The sequence below is a fragment of the Xiphophorus couchianus genome, chromosome 18 (assembly GCF_001444195.1).
Source record: "Xiphophorus couchianus chromosome 18, X_couchianus-1.0, whole genome shotgun sequence".
NCBI classification, from domain to species: domain Eukaryota; kingdom Metazoa; phylum Chordata; class Actinopteri; order Cyprinodontiformes; family Poeciliidae; genus Xiphophorus; species Xiphophorus couchianus.
This window is the reverse complement of record NC_040245.1, coordinates 17,154,221-17,177,570: the sequence shown is the minus strand read 5'-3', so window position 1 is coordinate 17,177,570 and position 23,350 is coordinate 17,154,221. Positions and strand designations below refer to the sequence as shown.

Sequence of the window (23,350 nt, the reverse complement as noted above, 5' to 3'; positions counted from 1 at the left end):
AATGTACATATTTGCTCCTACCGCTTGCCCATTTGCCTACAATGACATGCACCCTAAAAATAAATGCCACTTCTTGCAGAATCCTTCCAAAGCCCTTAAATGAGGAATGTGGACGCGTTAAAAATGCAATGCTTACATTTGGTCTTCACAAACAGAACTAGAACATGCAGACGTGTGCACACTAACACATGTTTGAATACACAACCTCGGCGGCTTTTTCTCCCTATTCCCCCTGTTCTGATACATAATACATTACATCTGAGACCAAATAACCCCCTTGTCTGGTTTCTCTTTCCTGCTACCTCACTCCTTCCCACCCCATATTTTCACTTCCTGTCTTCATCTCCATGCATTGATGTTGCTTCAGACTCTAGTTTTTTTTTTTTTTTTTTCAGACACCACTTTTCTCTCCATCTTATGTGTTTTTATTGTAATGTGTTGGAAGGTTCCCAGTGATTTATTCGTAGACGTACACTGGCTGGCCTTTCCCAAAATACAGGGACAGATGGTTTACAAAAGGAAGGTAACAAGAGTGTTGGGAAAAGATGGGGAGGAGGTGGAGAATGCAAAGGGTAAATATTTTAGGTTTTATCTTCTAGGCTTCTGTTAAAAATTAAATCACACTTACTAAGTGTTGCTTTCCCAGTATCCAAAGCTATGTATATGATCTCAAAAGCTCTTAGAACATACAAATTAAACTATATATGCTTTACAGGTGAAGGTTTAAATAAAACATTAATAGTATAAAAACAGTACAGGAAAATATACTTGAGAAGAAGATATTGCTTTTCATCATGGTGCACAATGTCAAATCGATGTGTTTGCAGATATTTTTTTTCCAGTTATGTTTTACCATTTCTCAAAGGCTTTTATTTAGATTAAGAATTGATTCTGTCCTTGTTTGAGTCTGTTTCCTCCCCCAACCCTCTTTTTCAGCCCCTTGTTCATGGCTTGGGGTGTGCTTCAAGGCATTGTGCTGCTGAAACATCCAACGCATTATGAAGCCAGTTTGGCTCAAAAATGATTCAATAATTTCCTGATTTCACCCCTAAATGTTTCCAACAGTGGAGGAGTCCCAAAGCCAACCTTTACTGCCTATAGAGTGTTATTTTTTTCTTTCCCTCACTTGGTACCAAATGTTTGCACTGAAATTCTAAAAATATCTGCTTAAACTTCTGCCTCTGTTTTTGCAAATATTTTATTGCTTTTGTTTACTGGAGTAGCACTTTTTGTTAGCACTTTTCAAAGGATTGCTAATTTTTTTTCTATTAGCTCCAGAAATATGCGTAATATCTGCTGGTCAAAGATTAAAAATCCATTGCTAATCTACAGTTATTTTTTCTTTCTTTCTACAAAGCATGATTTACAATATTTGAAGCCTTTTATTGCCTTTTTTACCTTCAGTTTGTGAAATAATGAGTACATGTCATCAACAAAAAGCTATTTTCATATTAATCTGTTGATGAGGTTGTTAGATTTAGGCACACACCCAGACTCCCCTTTTTTTTTTTTTTTCTTTTTTTTGCTAATCTGTGCCTGATTGGATCTTGTTGTTCCTGGAGAATCAAAGAAAGGTCACTTTGGTGTTCTTTCCTGTCTGAGTTGTCTCCTGTCACTTTCTTCTTCTCTTGTATAATCACAGACAGCTCTAGCACTAACATTATACCAAGTATACACTGTTCAATAAATTTTTCAGGTCTTAAGCTGAGCTCTTGGCTTTTTATTATTCTGCACATAGTTCATCTAAAACAGTATTTGCCCAGAAACAATGATCCTGTCTAGAGTGTATACACTAGAACATGGCTACAGGTTTAGTTCAAAGCTGCATTTCTTTCTCTTTTAGAAGGTGCTAAAGGCTTCAAAAATAGATGCTCCAGAGGCTGCTAATGAGGCATTAGTTTTTCCTTTGAGTTTTTAGCTTTAGATCTCGCGACATTCTTCACAAATGTTGATGGGAACTCATAATGTAGGCTCAGCTGTTGCAACTGTTCTTGGGTGACATAATTAGTTTTACAGCCAGTTCTTCTAATTTGGGAACAAAGATCTCAAGAGCACACACACTACAGTCAGAAAAAAAAAACTTTTTAACATGCCCTGTCTTACCATCAGTGTCCAACAACAAATTGGGGCTATGGCTAATTTTTCTGCCTACTCTTTGTACTCTATTTACACTGCAGTATTTGTAAGTATTTTAGGTAAGGCTTAGTCATATAAACCTAAAAGCATATGTAAATTTTACTACAGGGATAAATGTAATTGAATTTTCTTCTACTTATCAGGACCAGGTTGTAAGTTGAGCTTCTAAATGCGAAAACAAGAAACAGAAGGGAAATGCCAAAAATCAAAACCACAATTGCTCTAGCAGACTGTTTGTGATCCCATAAAAAGTTTAATCCCACCAGTCTGTAAGGGTCTTAAGTTTGCTTACTTTTTAGGACTTTGATCTAAAATGTTTTATTAGCTGCTGAACAGCCTGTTTGAATTCTTCTGGTTCTGCTCTGCTCTGCATCTCCAGAACCAAACATGGGGTAGTAACCATGTTTGGTACACCACAATTCTTTGGTACAAACTTCCAGAAAATTGTAAAACACTGAGTTCCTTTTAAATCTAGACTAAAAACCCACTTGTTTGGAGTTGCTTTTGTACCATAATAAATGAAACTCTGTGAAATGTGCTATACAAATGAACCTGATGGAGTTTAAATGTCCTGGATAATTTAACTACTTTATTTGTCTTTATCTTTTTGTTCTGCTCCTGTCTTTTTGAAGACAGGAGCAAGAGCTTTTTTAATGAAACTACAGCTATGCGGTAGTAAAAAGCGGCAATCTTATAACAGCCACCCATAACCTGTTACATTTTGTGCTTCAGTGACATTTAAACACTTTCCTTAAAATCTGTTTGAACACAGATATCTAATGAAGGGCTTTACAACCAAATGGAAGCAATGGGTTTGTTGGTGCTGTTTGTACAGTGGCAGATGATGGTGATGCTAAATGGTCATTACAAATAGACTGCGTAGCTAAAAAGCCACCGGATTGCTCATTGAGCTGCCAAATCATTTCCTGTCGGTGTGTATTGCCGCCTGTCCATTTAAGTGTCTTTGTGTGAACGACATTCATGTTGACCTTGTAAAACCAGCTGCTAGGTGTGTCTCCCATCAGCTTTCCAGCAGGAAGGATACACAGACCCATTATACAAGAGAGGAGAGACCTAATTGACCGACAACAGGACATCAGAGTTGACACATGTCGCCTCCATCCTGAACTAGTCTGTTTTCTGCCCATCTGCGCTTTTGTTCCATAATACTGCAAACAGAAATATCTTCAAGCACTAGTTCAGTTCCAGGAGGCACTAAGATTAAACTGCTTCTTTTTCCATTTGCCATCTAGTCATAAACTGTATGTTTTACAGTGTCACGCCAAACTCACTCATTTATGAATGGGCACACCAGTTGCTCTGCTACGGGAATAGTCCACAGCATGACTGGTTTCACTGTTGAACAGCTCATCTTTCACTATAAAGTCTAATCTTTTTTTTTTTTAAAGGTGTTTGGTAGATATTATTCTACATGGATGTTGGACCAGAAACTGATGTCTGCTTTGGATCAGATATTGGGTTGAGGCCACCAAAGTCCAGGGTCTTATGAAGAATATATTTTCAGGATAAAATTGTTTATTAAGCTTTATATCATGTGAAGTTATTCTCTTATCAAAAATATACTTGTTTTTGCTTTGGTAAAAACAGAGTGTTGCTTTGATTTTTTTTCATGCATGTTTGAGAAATTGTTGAATCTTGTGTGGCAGACATTCAGAGGTGCCTAAACCAGAGGATCCCAACCCTAGCTCTCATGCCTTGTAGGTTTTAGGTGTCTCCTTGCTCCCATACATCTGCATTAGACCAATTGGGGATTAACAGGCTTCTTAATGGCTGCTGAGGAGGTGATGCAATCATTTGAATCAGAAACGGAGACACATCTGGAACACATAAGGCAGTGGTTCTTGAGGACCAGGATTGGGAACCACAGGTCTAAACGTCTGCTCATAAAAGCTCCATCTCGGCGTTTCAGTCCCCAGCTGAGCTTCCACCTCACAGAGCACCTGTCCCCCACGCCTTCCCCACTCAGCTCCAACGGACTAGTTGCTGCAGCAATTGGCATACAGCTGGTGAAACTGCAAGTCCGCTTAACTCATTATACAAACTACTTCTCAGTCCAATGCTCCAAAAAAAAACAAACAAAGTTTTAAATGGCACAGTGGAGAAGCATTGTCATGACGTGCAAAAGGTGGCATGTTTGAAAGAGTAGGAAGTTCTTATGGAGACGGGCCGATTTCAAGGCATCAGATTTGAAGTCAAGTTTCATTTGATATACTTCAGTTTAGGTAACATAATTCCATAATTGATTTAAAATGGCACTATGTGCCTGAAAATATACATAATACCTCCCTCTGGCCCCCAATTCTACAATTGGTGCTTCTTCTCATGCTACTACTTGCACTGCTCTTGCACTACCTGTTGCTTTGGGTGAAGAAAATGCTAATATTGCTTTGAAATTATATGTAATTTTAATTGGATTATCAGAGATCCGAGTGTGCGCTTCTTGATGCCATGGCTGATTTATGACACCCCCTCCTTTCTTGGTCTGCCTCCTAATTTCCTCCCCACGTCCGCTGTTCCGTGACAGCTATTAATAATAGATGGCACCGACTGTGTAAAATGCCACTCGCTTGCATATCAGTGAATTGTCCTTTTCAGAAAGCTAATGTTGACAAATGACTTCAGAGAACAAGACATTTGAGCACCCTATTAACCTTTGAAATGTTTTTCTCTGTGTGTGTTTTGGAGAATTTGTCTGCTTGCGTGTGTGAGAATCTGCCTATGAACTCTTATTGGGCTGCAGTTAACCTTCATTGACCTTCTTTCAGTCTTTATTTTTCATCAAATGCTGTCAAATATCACAGTTTGTTGTAAACTGTAGTCGAGGAGTCTGCACTGAAGCAAAAATCCCATGCAGATTCAAACACACGTCTATGCTCCTTTCCACATTACTCCTGCACAGTAAGTGGATTTGGAAGACAAAAGGTCTTTGCAGAACACTGTCTGAAGAAGGGATGGTACAATTGAGTGCTTGATTACAGATTTTTTTATGGCACATACACAAACCATGCCCTAGGGCAGGTTTTGTGTTTTGCCACTACTAATGAATAGAACAGTGTTGGAGATAACACTAACCTGGACTCTTTAAACTGAGTCTTTGTGATCTTGATGTGAGTGAATCTGAAAGAGACAGAAGTGTGTGATTGGGTGAGGGAGGAAATAGGAGCCTACAGGTTGCTGAGCTACTTAATTACCTTGCCATGGAAAATCATGTTAGCACTGTAAAAGGTACAGGATTAAATGTCAGCATATCCCCATGTATAATCAGGACGAGCACAGAAATAGGTGTGTGCAGGCTTGTTTGTTTGTGTGACTGTCTGTGGATGCACACTGTCAACGCTGCGAGCTCTCATCTCACGCTTTGTGTCCTGCAGTCTCTCTGGGAGTCCTCCTCACTGCACTGATAGTTATGCTGTGCTGCTTGGATGAGCAGGCGTGTGTTTGTGTGTGCGTGTTTGAAACATTGTGTGGGCGTGTTAGCTGCTGCTTTTTATTGTTCAGCAATTGCTTATTAGCAAAATGGTGACCTTCTCCAATGATCACTCCTTGTCCTTTGTTTTCTCCTCTGATTACTTCTCACTCTTATTTCTGTAATATAACGTGTATATATATGTTTTTCCATTTGCATTTTATTGTGCCACATTCATCAAGATGTGGTCAATTCTACAGATTTAATACATTGAATCTGAGCTTTAAAAAAAACAATATATGGAATCACTGAACACTATACTGCATTGCTTATTTGTGCTAAGGGGCATCAGTTAAATTAATCCAATGCTGAATTGGATTAATGAACGTTCAAAATGTTCATTTGTTCTGAATGTCAATATGGCCTTCATAAAATGGATAAAAGTAGGTAATTAGGCTAAAATATTAGCATTTATGGTGCATTTACTTCAGTGAGTAGGCATGAGCTGCTTATCAGGTCATTGAACAAATTTTAATTTCAGATGGAGAATCTTAGTAAATGCAGTTTTCAAATAATGTTTGCAATTATTAGGGGATGTAGTCGAGGAAGTGATTAACATCATGCTACAACATGTCAGTTGTTGGATTTTAGTTCAGATTTTGACTAGGACAGACCAACTTGTTGCTGTGCTTTGGATTCATGTCCTGCTGGTTAATTCAAGTGCACTTGAAGGGGATCGTTGGACATTTTTTTAATGATATACTTAAAGTTTTTTTCTGAAACACTGTTTGTTTTACACCATATGTTTCTCTTCTCCTTTCTCCCCTTTTATTCTCAGTCTTTGACCATTAGTGGTTTTTGACTTGGAGCTCTCCCGTTGAGACAGGTTTTTGTTTTTTTTGTGGTTGAATAATAAAGATTGAATATATCTAAAGCAAGTGAAGCCTGCAGTACTTTAGTTGTTCTTAGTTCTTTTGGGACCTTCTCAATAGTTTTGGAATCATTTTGATAGGTTGGCCTTTGTTCCATGTTCTCTCCATTTGTGGATAATGGCTTTCACTGTAGTTCAGTGGAGTATCAAATTCTTACAAATAGCTTTGAATCCCTTTTCTACACTAATAGATTTTTCTCATTTGTTGTTGAATTTCCTCAGATTTTAGGACAATATCTTGCTAATTGACATCCCTTTATGTCATTAAATGATGTCTATTTTTTATTTTATAGTTTTAGTAGTAATCAGGCAAGGTCTGGATAGAGTACAATGACATGGCACAAGCAACCATCCATGCACGCGCTGTTACCTGTGCACAGTTTTGGAGAGATCAAGTGACCTACCATGCATGATCTGAGAATATGAGGGGAAGATACAAAGACTGCGCAAAAACAATTTAGAAAGATTAAGTGTGGATAGAAACCCTGATCCTTCTTGCTATAAGTCACTAGTTTTAGCAATTGTAGCACCATGCAGGTGTTATCTTTGTCAGGTACTTAAATTTGTTTAAGTTTGTGCGACATTTCACTGTGAGCAAAAACAAAATAAATCTCTTAAGTGGGGGGGCAACCCATTTTCACAACTCTATCAGATAATTATCTTCATGTAATGCAGAAAATTAAAAAAAATCTATTCCTACTTATACCTGAGTAACTCAAGATTCCTGTCATTAGTTACTTTTCAGCTAAAAAAGTATTATTTTAAGAAAGGTAATGGGTGACACTTCTAGTTTCCACACATTGACCGTGTGTTTTTCTGACTGCAAGCATGTACCTTTGGCTTTCTATTTAGAAAGTCAAGAGAATGTCTTTCAGCCAGCTAACCAGCAGTGTGAAGCAACATGTTCATCAATATTTTTCTTCAAATTTTCTTTTATTATGATTTTTTGAGTATTTCTTAAAGCAATTTTTAATTAATTTGTCTGAAGTTTTCCTTCTTTTACTAACAAATTACATGAATTCACCCATCAGTGTTACTTTTCTTTCCAAAATATGATTAGTTTAGTGATTGGTGTTCTCTGATTTAAAGTATCGCCTCTTTATCCTCTGTCCTTGCATAACTAACGTCATATCCTCTTTCACTACGTCCATGAATCTTAATTTTGGTCTTCTTCTCGGCTTTTAGTCCAGCGGCTCCAACCTGCGGCTCCAAGCATGCATCTACTGATATAATCATTGTCTCTCCTTTGAACACGAAAGGAATAACTAAGTGGAAGGAAAATCTAAAAGATTTTTCTCTGAATATGGAGCAGTGTCCAATTCTAGTCCTCAAAGGCAAGTGTCCTTCATGTTTTAGATGTGTCCCTGCTGCAACTCGGCTGAATAAAATACCTAAATTACCTCCTCAGCATGTCATCAAGTTCTGCAGGGGATTGCTAATGAGCCTTTCACTTGATTCAGGTATGCTGAACCAACATCTAAAGTGTGCAGGACACCAACCCTTGAGGAGTAATATAAAATACGACTGCACAAGATGGTTTAAGATGGCTTGATTTTATATAATAAAAAGAATATCTGAGATCTTTTGTATCCAACAGTCTGGCTGCATCTGACTGACATTTATTTTATTGGTACTTGTTTTGCAGCAGTAGTATTTTTGGACATTCTGTTAATGGTATATTTGGTCATTTTAATTTTACTTAGTCTTCTTTATTAATCTTTTTATTGTATATATTTGTATTGATACTTTTTACTATTATTGGAGCCTTATAACAAGGTTTGGCTCAATATGTACATTTTAATTGTACAATTGAATAACCTTTTTTATCCAATTGTATATTTGACCTGTTGGTTCTAATAGGTTTATAATATTTTTGCAAAACGCAGCTAAGTGGTTAAGTCATTAAAATCAAGATTTTAATAGTGCGCAGAAGAATCATGTTTTTTTTCATAATCAAGCAGTCCTGGAAATATGGTTGTTGCTCGGCTTAGAAAATGGCAGCATTCTTGCCGATTTTCTTATGAAAGTGTAGGTGGTTAACATCCAATATCTTGTAGATATAAACATTTCAGTTTGAGTTGTCAGTCTGATCTGCCTGACTTGTTGGCTTTCCAAACGTTTTAGGAAGTTCCTGCAAAATTCTCTGCAGTTTGACATATTTCTGTCAAAGGTAAGAGAACTATTATTGATAATAACTTCACAGAACCTCGCTTCAAAAAAATCCAAATGTGTTGAACTGTCTCTTCAAATATAAACTCTGACATGTGGAAGAGAAATTCCTACCGTATACGACTCCTGCTTATCGACGCTGCGATGGGTGACGAGTTTGAATGACTTTAAGTTGTTTTGCCACAAGCTCAATCAATATTTCATGACACCTTTATTTCTGTTTTTTTTTTTTTTTAAACTCCAATCTTTACGTCAAATAACCTAAAACGAAATGCTTCTCTGACAGGTGAGAAGTGCCTCCAAGCCTAGAATTGAGTCCTAGATAGGCGCCTCAAAGATTTCTCACACAGCACAGGGTTTTCTATTGCATTACCGAAGCGCAATAAAAAGTGTCCAGTCATAAATATGTTTCAAGTCAAAGAGAAAATATCTTATCTGAGTGCATGAACACTTCAAAGGATTCAATGCTCAACTTTTGATACTTTAGATATTGAATTTTTGATCAGTTTTAAAACAGGACTGGGCTTTGATGTGCATGTTTACTAAAGGTAAAGACCCTCATTCCTTACAGGGTTTAGAAGCTTTGGATACTTTCATATGGCGAGGGTCACTGTGAGGTTGAGCTGCACATTAGCCTGAATGGTCTCAGGGTTTTTTCTGCACTCAACACAAGCTACACGATATGTGGTTTTGATCTCGAATTCATGTACTAAATATTACATTTACTGTGGCAATCGTTTTTCATGTGTTGCAGAGATGTGCCCCAGGATTTTACTAGTATAAAGCCTAAACAATGTGTTGATGATGAGCACCTGAGGAAATAAAGACACAAAACAATTCAGGTTCGGTTGAAACATATTTATGTCATCATCATATATCATGCTGTACGTGTGTAAATTTACAAATGTTTTCATGCTCGCACTTATCGCCAGCGTCACATGCAGAGCAAACCAACACGGTACCGGAAGCCTTATCACCATGAATGCCTCCATGCTCTTTACATTGACAGGCAGACAATCACGCAAACCTTTGCTTTCCTTTGTGGTGTGTTCTTCCAGCGTAATCAGAGGAAGCTCTGTGTTTACAGTAGCTGGAGTTTGTGTTTTAAGCAGGGGTGGGTGTGTGGCAACGTCCCTGTACTGCCACCAAGGTGACATCAAGTTGAGTAATGGTGACTCAATAAACACGGATGCGTAATTGCTGTAAAGCCAGACTGGACGTGCAAACATAATTGCATCTTGAGCTTTAATGTCTAAGCGGTTTGTCCTTAAGTAAGATATGAATAATTTAATAAACTAGCATAAATGTGATGCAATAGCTGAGAAATGAAGATAACCTCTACATTATTGATAAGATAAAGGTTCAGATATGTAGTCTTGGGAATTTAATTTAAAATCAAATGATAATGGAAATGGAAAAATATGTTGCCATGTCCAACATATTACTTTACTTTTAATATTCTAAAATTACATTTAACTCAAAACTTGAAAAAAATCCAACATTTGGATGAAGACAAAGATCAATTTTTGAACAAGAAAACGTAAGATTTTAAAACATCCAGTTCATTTATGTGGCATTGTCCACTGTCTCTTACAGTGGGTGGATGTGGACACAGATTTATGTAACGTATTGGTTACAGTCACGCATTGACCTGTGAGTGTAGCCTAAAGGTAGGACATACTGTGCAGCCTCTGTTTTCATTATGTTCTCTTGGCAGTACTACAAAACTCATTGGAGCTGTGACAAAACCATGGATTACTCTCCAAAGGCCCAGAATAAGAACTGTTAGATATATATCCTGTGATTGTCATGTTTCTTCTGACCTTTCATTTATAGATTCAGACTATCCTATTCAGCTGGAACAGATGGTTTGTCTGAGTCATATGTTTTTGTAATTAGGCTTTCTAAACTAATAGTGCTCTGGTGATTGCTTTGTTATTCGCTGGGTAGATTGCTCAGGCATGAAGAGTTATTCTGTATAATTATGGGTTTTTTACTGGATGAGCTGCAGAATGAGATAGACAGGGAAGCAATAGGTTTACGCAGTGGGGGCATAAAAATTTATATAAATATGTTTACAGGCAGCCCGTACTATGAAGAACAGTCAGACTGATGGGTGTGAGGGGAGCCTGAAGTGTGTGTGTGTGTAACGGGGACAGAGAGAGAGAGACACACATTCTTATGACCTTGAACACAGCTACCATAGTTAATTGGGTTCATGTTATTTACAAAACATGTTTGACAATCAAACTTCCTTTTATTCAAAGAATTTTTTTCTTCGGGTTGATTTTTGTTGTTGTTCTAGATAGAATTATGACTAATGTCTCTGTATAAAGAATGGGGCAGCCTTTCAACCAGCTAAACGGGAACATAAAAGGAGGAGCAATGCTGTGTAACTCTGTACTCTATCTTCCAGACAAAAAAAAAAAAAACTCATTTTACTTGGGATCTCAGAAACAGAAGTTTCTTGGGAAACTGACTTCCTCTGTGTTCTCAAGAAACTTTGGTTTCTAGGATCCTAAGCAGAGGTGAGTGTGAGGTAGATATTTGAAGATATGCTTGGTTTAGGTCAGATGGATTGATGAGGCAGGTAGTGTAGCTGTTTGTTTTTTTTTTTTTTCTTTCGCAATTGACACAGAGAATGAGACAAGGACGCTAGTGAGTTAATCAGATCGTAGGAACAGCATCTCCACTTCAGAAGGTGTTTTCAGGGCATGACTATTGCAGTGTTTAATCTCAGTAAGTTACTGTGTAACTTAGAGAGGTGGCTTTGTGTGTGACTTGAGGCAGGTGCAATATATCTGAAGACCCATGAAGAAGCACATGGATTTAACAACAGGTGAGCTTAGGAGATAATGGTTTAGAAGTTTCAAAAGTCTTTTCATTTGGCAATAAATTGTCTAAACGGTGGGGTTGATTGTGGAGGACTCAAGTCAGAAGCGTGTCACTAGGCATTTGCAGAAGAACTCAAACTTTTTTTCCGCTGCTTCCAATAATGTAAGCCTCCCTGGATAGAAATGTCAGCTCAGTAATTAAACAGTAACTTTTCATTTGGGAAGGAAATGGGAGAAGGGATTAGGGGAGGAAAGTGATTGAAATGAAGAAGAGAGAAGATGCGACCTCAGGAAAGACGGGGGTGACAGAAAATTGAGCCTTCTAAGTCTGCTAAAACTATTTCACTAACGTGTGGCAATTTACATTCATACGTATACACAGATCTTCTGTGAGGGTACTCGTTTAAAAACTAATTTAAACTTCTTTTGCTTTAGTGTGAAAGTTGAATTATAGCTGCCTGTCAGATTCGTTCTCTGCTTCTGTGTCTCCCCCTCTGAGCACAGTAATTGAAAACACCTCGTGTGGAAAGAAGTGTCAGAGTGACAGTATAAAGTTCAGCCCACCACCACTGTGAGCTCTGTACTTAATTTCAATGCATTGATGCATTTTTAATTTCTGGCAGAAGCCACAAAACTTTTTACTAGAAATAATTACACAAAAGTCAAGTTTAATATGCAATGTATAATTATAAGCAATACAATAATGCATGTGTTGCATGCAAGGCTGGTTGTTTAACAACATAGGCTCAGTTTGTTTTTCGAGGTTGAAGAAGTTTTTTTTTTTTTTGTTAAAGCAAAATAAGCATGTAAGAATGTCAGCATGGAAGACGAGCCTTGAAAGCATTGAGACATGAAAAAACACGCCTTGTGAGCCGAGTAAGTCCAGGAAGCTGTGATTGTTTTGAACTTGTGAGATGTAAGTGAGCAGCAGGGCTTCCCTGCCTTGTTATCTGCACGACTGCACAATCTCAAATTTGGCAGCTGAATTGGTTTTGAGCAAAACCTAACGGAGCCGCATAAAATCGTTTTATATTTAGTATGCCATGAAGTGTCTGTCTGTCTCAGATTCTGTTGACTTTGCCCTTTGTGAGGCCGCTGCCCGTTTTCATTGGGCATTGTTCTGGTGTTGCACACATCGACTCCCTTGTAGTGTCGCTCTGCAAGTGGCAGTGTAAGCTCCTACAGTGTCTTTCAAAAGTTGTCATACCCTTAAACGTCTGTACATTTTGTAGCATTTCAGACACAAGACTTTCTATGATCTTATTATGTGTGATGAGCCAACATGAAGTTGTACGTAACAGTGAAATGGGATTAAAGTTGTTTTTTTTTTTTATCTAAAAAGATGATTTAACAAATTAACATTCAAGTTTTTCCTCTTTTTTTTTTTGCTAATGAAGAGGATGAGTGCAGTGGAATCGTGAGTGAAGCAGATTAATCAGACTCCCTCCACTACTTTGGCCTCCAAATCATCATTACTTTTCAATGGCCTGTAAGCTGATAAAGCCTTGTGTAGAGGATATTGCACTATAATGATTCCCTTAGTGTTTTTTTTTTTTTCTTGTCCAGTGCAGTGTTTCTCAATTCTGTTCCAATTCTGACCACTGCCCTGCATATTGTAGATATCTCTGTTCCAGAATACCTGATTCCAATGATTGCTTGACCTCCTCCACAGCCATCAAGTGCTGCAGAAGCCCGTTAGTCACCCACAACTCTAGGCAGGTGTGTGGCAGAGGGGAAACGATTAATACACGCAGGGCAGTGGTCCCCGAGGACCCGAATTGAAACACTGTCCTAATGCAAGGAGTGCCTGTTTCTAGACTTCTGCAGCTTCTAATGGGACTAAATTCCCTGTCCCCACAGCATGATGCTTCCACCACCATTTTTATACCATGAGAATGGCATCTTCAGTGTCGTGTCTAGTGTTGTTATTCCACCACACATACGGTTTAGCATGTGTGTGGAAAAGATCAGTTTTCTTCTTTTTCACCAATATGTTGTTAAGATGACCTGTGGAAAATGCAAGTACAACCTGTTTTTCTATAGCGACTTGGCATTAGTCAGTCTTCCTTGATGGCAGAGTTGGAGCACAGAACTACTTCATTAGTGGATATCATAAAGATGGTTTTATTTCTATTTAGAAATAAGCAAATATTTCCTTTCCTGTGCTGTTATGTCTAAAAATATATTAAATTCACATTAAATACACTGATATTAAACTTTCACAAGACTTTGTTGGTGGAGAAAATGCAACAGAAGAAAATCTTGTTAAAAAGAAGATAAAAAGAACTGACTTGTAAATAAGGATGTAGAGTGGGAAAGGTGAGGAAAAGAGGAATTGAGGGGGTGAAGCTGAAGGAAAGTAGAGAAAACAGGATGCTGTTGTCCCAAGGTGAGAAGATTGTACAGACATTACTAAAGCATATACTGAGCTCTATGTTATACAGTCTGTGGTGAAACTAACATGTCTGTGCTCACTAGCACACATTTTATCAGTGCTGCAGTGCTGAGAGCGTGGCCTATGCTACAGTAATCCTTAGATGAGTGTTTTAACTGTGCAGCAGAATTGCTTCTCTCAACCCTTTAATCTCTGCGATTTTCAAGACTGGAAAAATTTAATCTGTAACCAACTATAAGCAGCCCTGAAGCAAAGGACGAAAGCAGACTGGACTATAAGAGTTTGGGGGAGAAGATGCAACATATTTCTTTAGAAAACTGTGATACATAAATGATTGAAATATAAAAAGTGCTTTGAATTGTTGCTAATGAGCTTTTCTTGCTTTGTTTTAGAAAGATAACAAATTATAACGCAATGAGTGACTCTCCAACTCCATGCACCGTGTGATGGTGTGTTGGGAAACGTTTTCACAGCATTTCTTTTATGGTGCAACTAGATCAATATCAATAACAATATATATTGCAATAAAACACGTAATTAATATCAATTAAAAAATACACCTAATAGAATTTAATAATCCAATCCAGATCTGCACTGCATTCTGGAGAATGTAAGCAGAGGAAAGCCTTCAGCCGCTCAAACTTGCCGCAACCTAAGCTAGGTTGGTATCATTACTAATTCTTTGGTTTCCCAGCAACAACCTGTTGAATGACTTGCGCATCAGAAATTTCAGATTTCACAACTGTGCCTGATTGCTGCTTAAAAAATAAAAAGAATGTCATGAAGTGAAGGGAGAAAATGAATAAAACAGCTTGAGGGGAAATTGTAGATAAAACAGAAAAGGTCATGTCACCAGTTTAGCAGTATTTCAGATATTTTAAAACAAAAAACTAATCAGATATTATGGATTATTGACTAATATGAAACTCTTACATCGTCATCAGCCCTAGTTACAGCTATGAAAGATTAGACTGGATTTTATTTTATGGAATCAGAGGAGAAATGGTTGATTTCAAATGCATACCACCTTGAAATGAAACACTAACTTTTTCTTTCAACTTTGCACTTACTACTTCGTGTTGACCACTCACAAAAACATTAATTGTTGCAGTTTGTGACAAAAAAAAAGAGTTCAAAAGAGTTGATGTACTGAAAGAATGATCAACCAATCAACACAATTCAAAGTCAAACGTTTGTCACCGAGATGAACAGCAAAATGATTGAAGCTACAGAAGGTATTGAATGATCTGATTTACAGTCCTTTTTTAACAAATTATTCCTCAACTGTAATTATTGTTTGGAACATATGCTGGAACCCAATAAAATCTTAAAATTGTAAAATTACTCATGCAGACATGAGCTGATGTTATTGGTGAATAGCTGCTAACTTGTACTCATATATTTTGCTATGGACACACATTGCCATAATTTGCATATGCAATCACTGGGTATAAATGTATTTACTCTTACTGTTTTTTTTCTCCTACAAAATTATAGGACTAAATATGTATTGGAAGTTCAGAGCATGAGATAATGGGGTGATTGAAGGAAGGGAGGCCTACTTGGCACTGAAACCTCCCAGTGGATTAGATGTCCCTTTTCCTTGTCTTTCTTTTTTTTTAGTCTTATTTATCCTGTTTTGGGGAGGCGTTTAATTCTCACCCTTTGCAGGCCCGATGCTTCCCTTTGAAATGGAAACAATGAACTCATTGGTATTCCTTATAGACATGTGAGTGAGTGTGTGCATGCGTGTTGGAGGAAGAGGGAGAACACTTGTAAGACTTTGAAGTTGGTGTTTGGGAGGCGGAGTGATGCCGTAATTGATGCGGGGCGTTCAAATGAAGTCAAGGCAGAAGTTGCTCCTCATTTCCACTGCAGCTGCTGCTATGTGATTACAGTATCTCTCTTGGAGAAAGTGTCAGAAATCGGCTCCCTTTCAGTTCAAAGTCTTGGGTTGACATAATGTGACATTGACACGAAAGCGAACGAGAGCTCTCATGCATTTATGTTAATAGCAAAATTGCAGAAATATTCTGACTCTTAGTCATATTTTGTGGGATTTTATGTGAGAGATCAACACACTTTTGCATTTATGTGGAGTGGAAGGAAGCTTATGCATTATTTTCTAACTTTTTCACAAAGAACATTTTGGAAAGTGTGCATTTATGTTTAACCTTCCTGACCCAATACTTGGAGGAACAATTTTTAACACAATTACAGCTGTCAGTCTTGTGGATATGTCTCTACTAGCTTTGCACATCTAGAGACTGACATTTTTGCCCCATATTCTTTGCAAACTAGCAATAGTTCAATAGTTCACTCAGACTGGATGTAGGTCAAAGTCTGTGAACAGTTGTTTTCAAGTCTTGTCATAAATTCCCAATAGGATTTAGTGATGAACTTTGACCTAGACCATTCTGTTGCAGCTTGTTATCATGCTGGAAGGTTAACCTCCATCCCAGTCTCAAGCCTCTTACAGCCTCTAACAGGTTTCCTTCCATGACCACCCACAGTTTATCTCCATCCATCTTCCCTGATCCTACTGAAGTCAAGAATCCCCACAGCATGATGCTGCCACCACCATGGGATGATGGGAGCATGTGATGGTTTGTGCTGATTGGTGAAGTTAAGTTCAACTCTATGCAGTATTTTGCTTGTAGATCAAAAGCTTCACCTCCGAGAGATATCGGAGATATTGTTTTATAACTTGACTCTGCTTTAAACTCCTCCTCATCTTCCTCTCTGACCCATCTGCTGTATTCCTTAGTCTTTGTGATCCCGTTTGTTCACCAATGTTCTCTAACAAACCTCTGAGGCCTGGATTTATACGGAGATTACATTGCAGCCAGTAAATTACTCTTAAATAACTTCTAAAGGCGACTGGTGAATTGAACATTTTTTAGTGGCATAAAGAGGCAGAATAAAATACACAACACAATTTTCTTTAAAAAAACAAAGGAAAACTTTGCCATTTCTTATGTTCAGTCCAGTTGCTTCTTGAAAGAAAAATCACTGCTATAACTTATCAGTAAAACTAGGTCCATATGAGGCATGATTTCTATCATCCCACAAATGTAACAGCTGCACTCACAAAGTAAAGAGAATTACTGTATTTTTAAGATGAATGTTTACTGGAAGAATCTATGTGGAATACAAAACTTTTTACTAAAGGCTTTCTTCTAAGCACGAAGTCTGAAAACTTTTTTGCAATTTACAATCCTTTGTGTTTGTCACATAAAATCCCAACAAAACAAATTGACGTTTGTGACTGTAACTTGACAAAATGTGCAAATTCTTCTGTAAGGCCCTGTATCTCTAAATTGTCCTTTTACAGAAAGTGGAATCTAAAAGTGAATAGTTATGAAAATAAATTTAACTTATTTAGCCAAATAAAATGCATCAAAAATCATTTGAGTTATGTATGAGAGTTTCAGCCACGCTCTTCTGGAGGTAGACTGAGTGTTGTTGGAATATTTGAACACATGGGGGCACTCTGACAGCAGCACTGATTTGTTTGGCCTTGTAAACCTGCAGCTGCGTCAGGCTGCATTGAATTCGATTTTAAAATAATGGAGCAAAAAGAAAGGAACTGAGGAAACATTTTGTGGAGAAGGAAGGAAGGGGGACATTGAGGGAGTACAAGGTGGAAAAGTTCATGGATGAGAGGTCAAACCTGTGTGATTAGGGTCTGTTTATATAGGTGGTGATGTGGATGTGTGTGCATATCGAGTACAATGACATGAGTCAGTGCAGTGCTATTGGTGTGGCTGTAATCTTCGCTGCGTCTTTCTGCTGTCTTTGTTATTGCACCTCTCAGCACCTGGACCATCTATCTCTGCTTGTGCCAAGATTAATTCATTCTTGTTGTCACAATTAAATTTTAATTTAGCTAAATATTATCTACAATCTTCTCGAGTCATTAGCAGATGGTTTACATGATTTAACATCTGCAACTTTGTCATAGCTGCAAATGAAATTACATCTTTCTGGTGAGACTGAACCAGATGACATTTGTGTTGCAAAAATATGACTCTTTCAAAGGCTTTTAAATACCTGTAAACGAATAAGGCTCGCTGGTGCTTAAGACATTTCACTGTTGTAATTTATCAGAAACATTAAGTCAGACTGAGGCTTGAAATCTAGCTTTCCACAGATTCAACAACTGCACTTACATGGGGAAAGAGGAGAATTCTTGCATTATTAGAACTGATGTTTACTGAAAGAATCTATTTGGGGAAAAACAAGTTGGAGAAGATTGTTGAGGAAAATCATACCTGGTGATAATCATTTAATGTGTACTCGCTTCTCAGATAAAAACAGAAGAAAATGAGGTGCTACACACTATTTACTGAGGAATAGTTTATTTAAAAGACAAATAATTTTTTCAAAAAGAAGGCAAATTTAAGGAATGTTTTCATTGTCTAACCTGATTTAGACTGTTATTAATATTTAACTTTGATTAAACTAGGTAAAAAGCTGTAGAGATCAAGACCTCTTTCAGAAGGATGACCTGGAAGCATTACATATCATAATAGACAAGTAAACAGAAATGACAAAATTAGGCATTAGAAATGTATAAAATGTGACATATAAAAAGGGAAGCCTACAATCTTGGAGCCACCAGGATAATCCGTCAGTTTTCTGTATCAGGTTGCCAATATTAGGATAGTGAAAGATAGCCTAATGGATCAGACGGCTCTCTGAATCAGTTTGTGTTTCTGCTTGGAGATTCAACCACCTGTGTCTCTTTCTGTTTCAGGTTTACGCTCCAGCAGCGGTTCTGCCTGCTACCAGCATAGCTTACTGAAACGGAAAGCTATTCTGGTTCATTCAGGCACTTGGTTCTATTTGTACTATAGATTTTTCTCACCTTGGCTCACATTGGAATCGGGCCTTAGGTCCAAAAGAGTTACAAACTTAAAAACACTTTAAGACGCACGAAAACTGAAGCTGCCATTTTGCAGAGTTTCACACAGAAATAAACAACTTATTATTTTGGTCATTTGCAAAACTTTATGAAAAATATTTTTCAGAAAGTGGGAATGTTTAGAAACCCATTACATCTGGTCTAAAACCAACAGTGTTTCTGAAAAACAATCAACACTAAATATTAACACTACTGATAGAAAGAAGTGGTTAAAACATGTTTTACAAATAAAATGATTTAAATTTCACTGAGATCCCTCAGCAGCCTTTTCAGGCAATAAAATTGTCCTCTGTGGCAGAATTGAAACAGTTCTGTGTTGAGGATGTGCCAGAAATGGCTCCAAAACAATGTAATCGTTTCATTGCTTGTTATTGCCAAGGGTGGCACAACCAATCAAAGGGTTTAGGGAAGCAATTACAATTTCACATAGGGCAAGGTTTGATTAGCTTTATTTCTTGATAAATTAAATCATTTAAAAAACTGCATTGTCTGTTTTTCTCAGGTAGATTGATATTAAATCACAAGTTAAGGCATCTAAATATGAGCAAAACCAGAATAAGCATTAAAAGAAAAACGATAGTTTGGAAGGTTAGAAAAAATTTATTATTTTTGAAAAATCAGCCTTATTGGCAAAACTGAGAATTCATTTAGTCTAAAATATAAAATCTTGCAGCTCAGCTGAAGTTGGTGGGAGAGTAAAGAGTTAAAATTGAAGAGCCGAATGTTGGTTCACTACATTTGTTTTGTTTTAAAACATCTTTTCATTTATGTGATAAATTAATTCTTTGTTCATCCAGTTTAACTTGAATCCAAATAAATTATTAAGACTAGAACAATTTGTTTTTAACACCATAAATAAGGAGCCTTTTACAATAGAATGTGTAATTGTGACAATTGAGTAATTTATGTGAATTTGCATATTCTTCCTCTACCACTTAAGTTTACTTTTTATCAATGATCTGCAAATGTCATGGTGTCAACGTACCATAAACCTTTATACCTACAGATAAGAGGCTATAACAGCATCCTGGTTTTTTCCTCTATCCCCTTCTCTTCTTCCATATGGGCTATAAGTCATCTATGGACAGAACCACAGCTGATATTTCTGCTCTTGTGCACATTACTCAGTTATCTGGACGTAAATGATTCTGTCCTTCAGGTATAAAGCACCTGATCCTCTGTTTGGTAGCACAAGCATTAGTTGCTATAGCTGTGACTTCTATGTTTTATTGGGCCTGATGGACTCCTGTTTGCTAGTTGTAATATAAATGTGGCAACCGTCCTCAATCTCCTCCTGAGTTTAGTTGCAATCCACTGTCCAAGGTGTGAGATTGCATGCACTCCAGGGTTAGTGCATCCACTGCTTCATTATTGAGAGGAAATTGTTTGTATAAATTGTACTCTGATTTTTGCACCTCAGGAAGACAGGGTGCCATAGCAACAAATCGGAGCCTGTGTGGTTATTTTACACACAAACATGAGCACCCCCCCTCCCCACACACAAACACACACTGAGGGTTGTCGTCATTCCCACTCGTGGCGACTGTTCAGCAGCAGATATTCTCAGTGCGGTTTTCTGATTTGTTGAGCTGAGGAACCAATTAGATTCAAGAAATAAAGAGACAAAGAAGGCATTATTCTTGTCATTTGAAATATTTTCCCTTATATACAGAAATAAAACAGCAATCTTATGGTTGCTTTTTTTTAAAAAAAAACCAACTTTCCAGACACACCAAGTGCACGGCACTGTGCGGTACTGCTGGACTCCGTCACCCACGCCTCATTAGTTGTTGGGTGATTTTGTGCAAAGGAAGTGAAAGGGGGAAAAAAAGTAAAGAGAACAGGAGAAGGATGTGTAAGAGGGTGGAGAATGAAGTTTGGTCTGCTGCAGTGTTCCTCCGAGCTCTTTTTAACCTCGCTGCCCCTGCATGACGCCTTCCATCTATTATTTTTTTAGTTGCTTTTCTGCTGCAGTGTTTCCCTTCACTTCGTTGCCCTTTTTTCTGCTCTGGCCGTCTTGGTCCCCCGGCTACTCTGTCTTTGTTTTCGGCCTCTTTGTCTTCACAACCTCTCTCTAACCTCTTCTACCTTGCTCACTGCAGCTCTCACTCACTTTACACTTTGTCTGTCGGGGTGTACGTGCATGTGTTCTTCTACAGTTTGGTAGAGTACGTTTAGATTCCTGCGTTCATGTAGCAACTACCAACTGTCGGCTGCGACACCCTTCGGCTTTTCAGCTGATCCTGACTTACTGACACCAGAGTTGTCTCTGATAACAACTTCCCATTGGGAAGCAGGTTTACCACTTCTTTCCACTTCTTTTTCCTCATCCTCCTTGTCTTCTGTCTCACTAACTTCCTTATCTCCACTTTTCCTTTGCATTGCTTACAGTTTCACCTTTGACATGATCTGCCGGTTCTCCAGTTCTCTGGCTACTGAAGGAAGGAAATGGGTGTGTAAGTTTGTGTGTGTACCTAAGGATTGGTGAGCAGTCCATCAGAAAGGAAGCAGCAATGACAAGAGGAAAGCATGCACAAACACTCAATTAAAAGAATTTCATTGAAGCTGTGATTACATTAATTTTTGGCATTTACATTCAAAAATGTCCTAAAACATATTGTGCCTTGAAACCTGTTTTGCTAATTGTAAGTGGTCAATCTTAATGGCTCATAGTAGACATAGTTTGGCTGACATGCAGAGCATGCAAACTAATCATAAAGCAATTTAAAATGCTTGATAAGAATGTTAACTCCATAAAACTCCAGTGTTTGTTTTTGGAGAAAAAAAAAAAAGGTAAACTCTTTCACTAAATAGCTACTGTATATAACAGACAGTGACTTCACCTGTGGTTGCAATAGAAATAATTAATAGCTGATTATACAAAGGCTTCTAAAGCTCCTTTACAGTGACAAAGAAATGAATAAAAATCTAACTCCTAACATTAAATTTTAAATACCCTTTTTTTAAAAAGTGAACTCAAAAGCTAGTGAGCTGTATTCTGCTCTGTAAAGGAGAAATGCTAAAAAGATTTGTAGTTAATTTTTAATACTATTCATTTGACCAGAAATTGGTCACAAAATTTCTGATTGTTACATCTCTATTTTGGTACGCATTCTGATTTTCATTACAGACGAAATATAATAATAATAATTTCAAATCCAGCCTTTCTATTAATCTGATTTTACTCTAATTAGTTCAGATTTAATCAATCAAATAAAATTTTATTTGTATAGCACATTTCAGCAGCAAGGCATTTCAAAGTGCTTTACATCATATCAAACACAGAAACACAATGCGACATAGAATCAACAATCAAAACACGACATTAAGTCAGGTTCCATCAATAAATTTGTAATTGATTACGTTTCAAATACAATCCTAAACAGGTGGGTTTTTAGTCGAGTTTGCATCCATAGAAGGTTTACCTGTTACACTCCTACTGTGTTATATGGAACAAAATACCTATTGCTATTTTTATTCCCACTCACGCTCACAATCACACAGTTTAAAACGATGTAAACAGCCTTTCAATGGGCTTCCGGCATGAGGCTCCGTACACCTCTTTCACGGAATTTCGAGCAGGGACTCCGCCGTCCCTCATGGATTTTTGTGCAATTCTATGGTACCTGTTAGTGTCTAGAATTTACAGTGTTTCCGTTACGCGCAGTGACCCTCAGTCACTCGCCGTTTTTCTTCCGGCACGAGGCTCCGTACTCCTCTTTCACGGAATTTAATGACCAAAAAAGTCAACCTCTGTCTGTTTCCCTGTCCTGCTAAGATGGAAAAAGAACATAGACATTTATTCTTGACTAAAAGCCTTGGGAGAAAAGCTTGTAAACAGTTTTTCTCTACGCTTACATTTGGATTACATTGTTGCAGGCACAAGTTACAGAACCATGTCAAGATTCAAGGCAGGAGAACATAGAATTTTTCTCTGCAGTGAAGCCGCTCAGGGCCAAGATGGAGCTTCATTAGACCCCAACCCATCATTAAAGAAAGTGTTCCCATGCATGTGTGTAACCTGAGGTTGCAGCTGAGAATATGCTCCCAACCAAACAGTGATAAAAGCATAATTCTCATCATTAATTTCCATAGCATGGCGGCTGTTTAATAGACTGCTAAACCTTTGATTTTTTTCCTTTCCTTTATTTAACCAGGTAAAAACCCATTGACATCCAGAGCTCATTTGAAAGAGGGGTAGGGCAGAAATCTACAACACTTACTGACCTGGTTACAGAAAAGTAAAACAAATTTGATAATTTGTCTGCCCTTAATCCTTAATGAATGTTGGCTGCATGTTTGGTGATACTATTATTAATCATTTAATGTATGCTGATGACCTAGTGGTTTTTAGTCCAAGTTCAGTTGGTCTTCAGCAGCTGCTTAATGTCTGTTCAGCATATGGTGAATTACTTGATGTAAAATTCAGTCCATCAAAAAGTATCATCTTGATCCGTCGCTCTAAGGAGGACAAAAATAGAGTATTTCAAATTGTCTGGGATTTTATTGAATGTCTCAAGTGAAGTAAAAT

The 23,350-nt window shown here is 37.6% G+C and overlaps 1 protein-coding gene across 2 annotated transcripts in view; it reads left to right on the top strand.

Annotated features, from left to right (window-relative positions):
• The window catches only part of pde2a (phosphodiesterase 2A), a 180,903-nt gene that overhangs the window by 23,516 nt on the left and 134,037 nt on the right, over nucleotides 1-23,350 (top strand). The gene's annotated exons all lie outside the window — the stretch shown is intronic.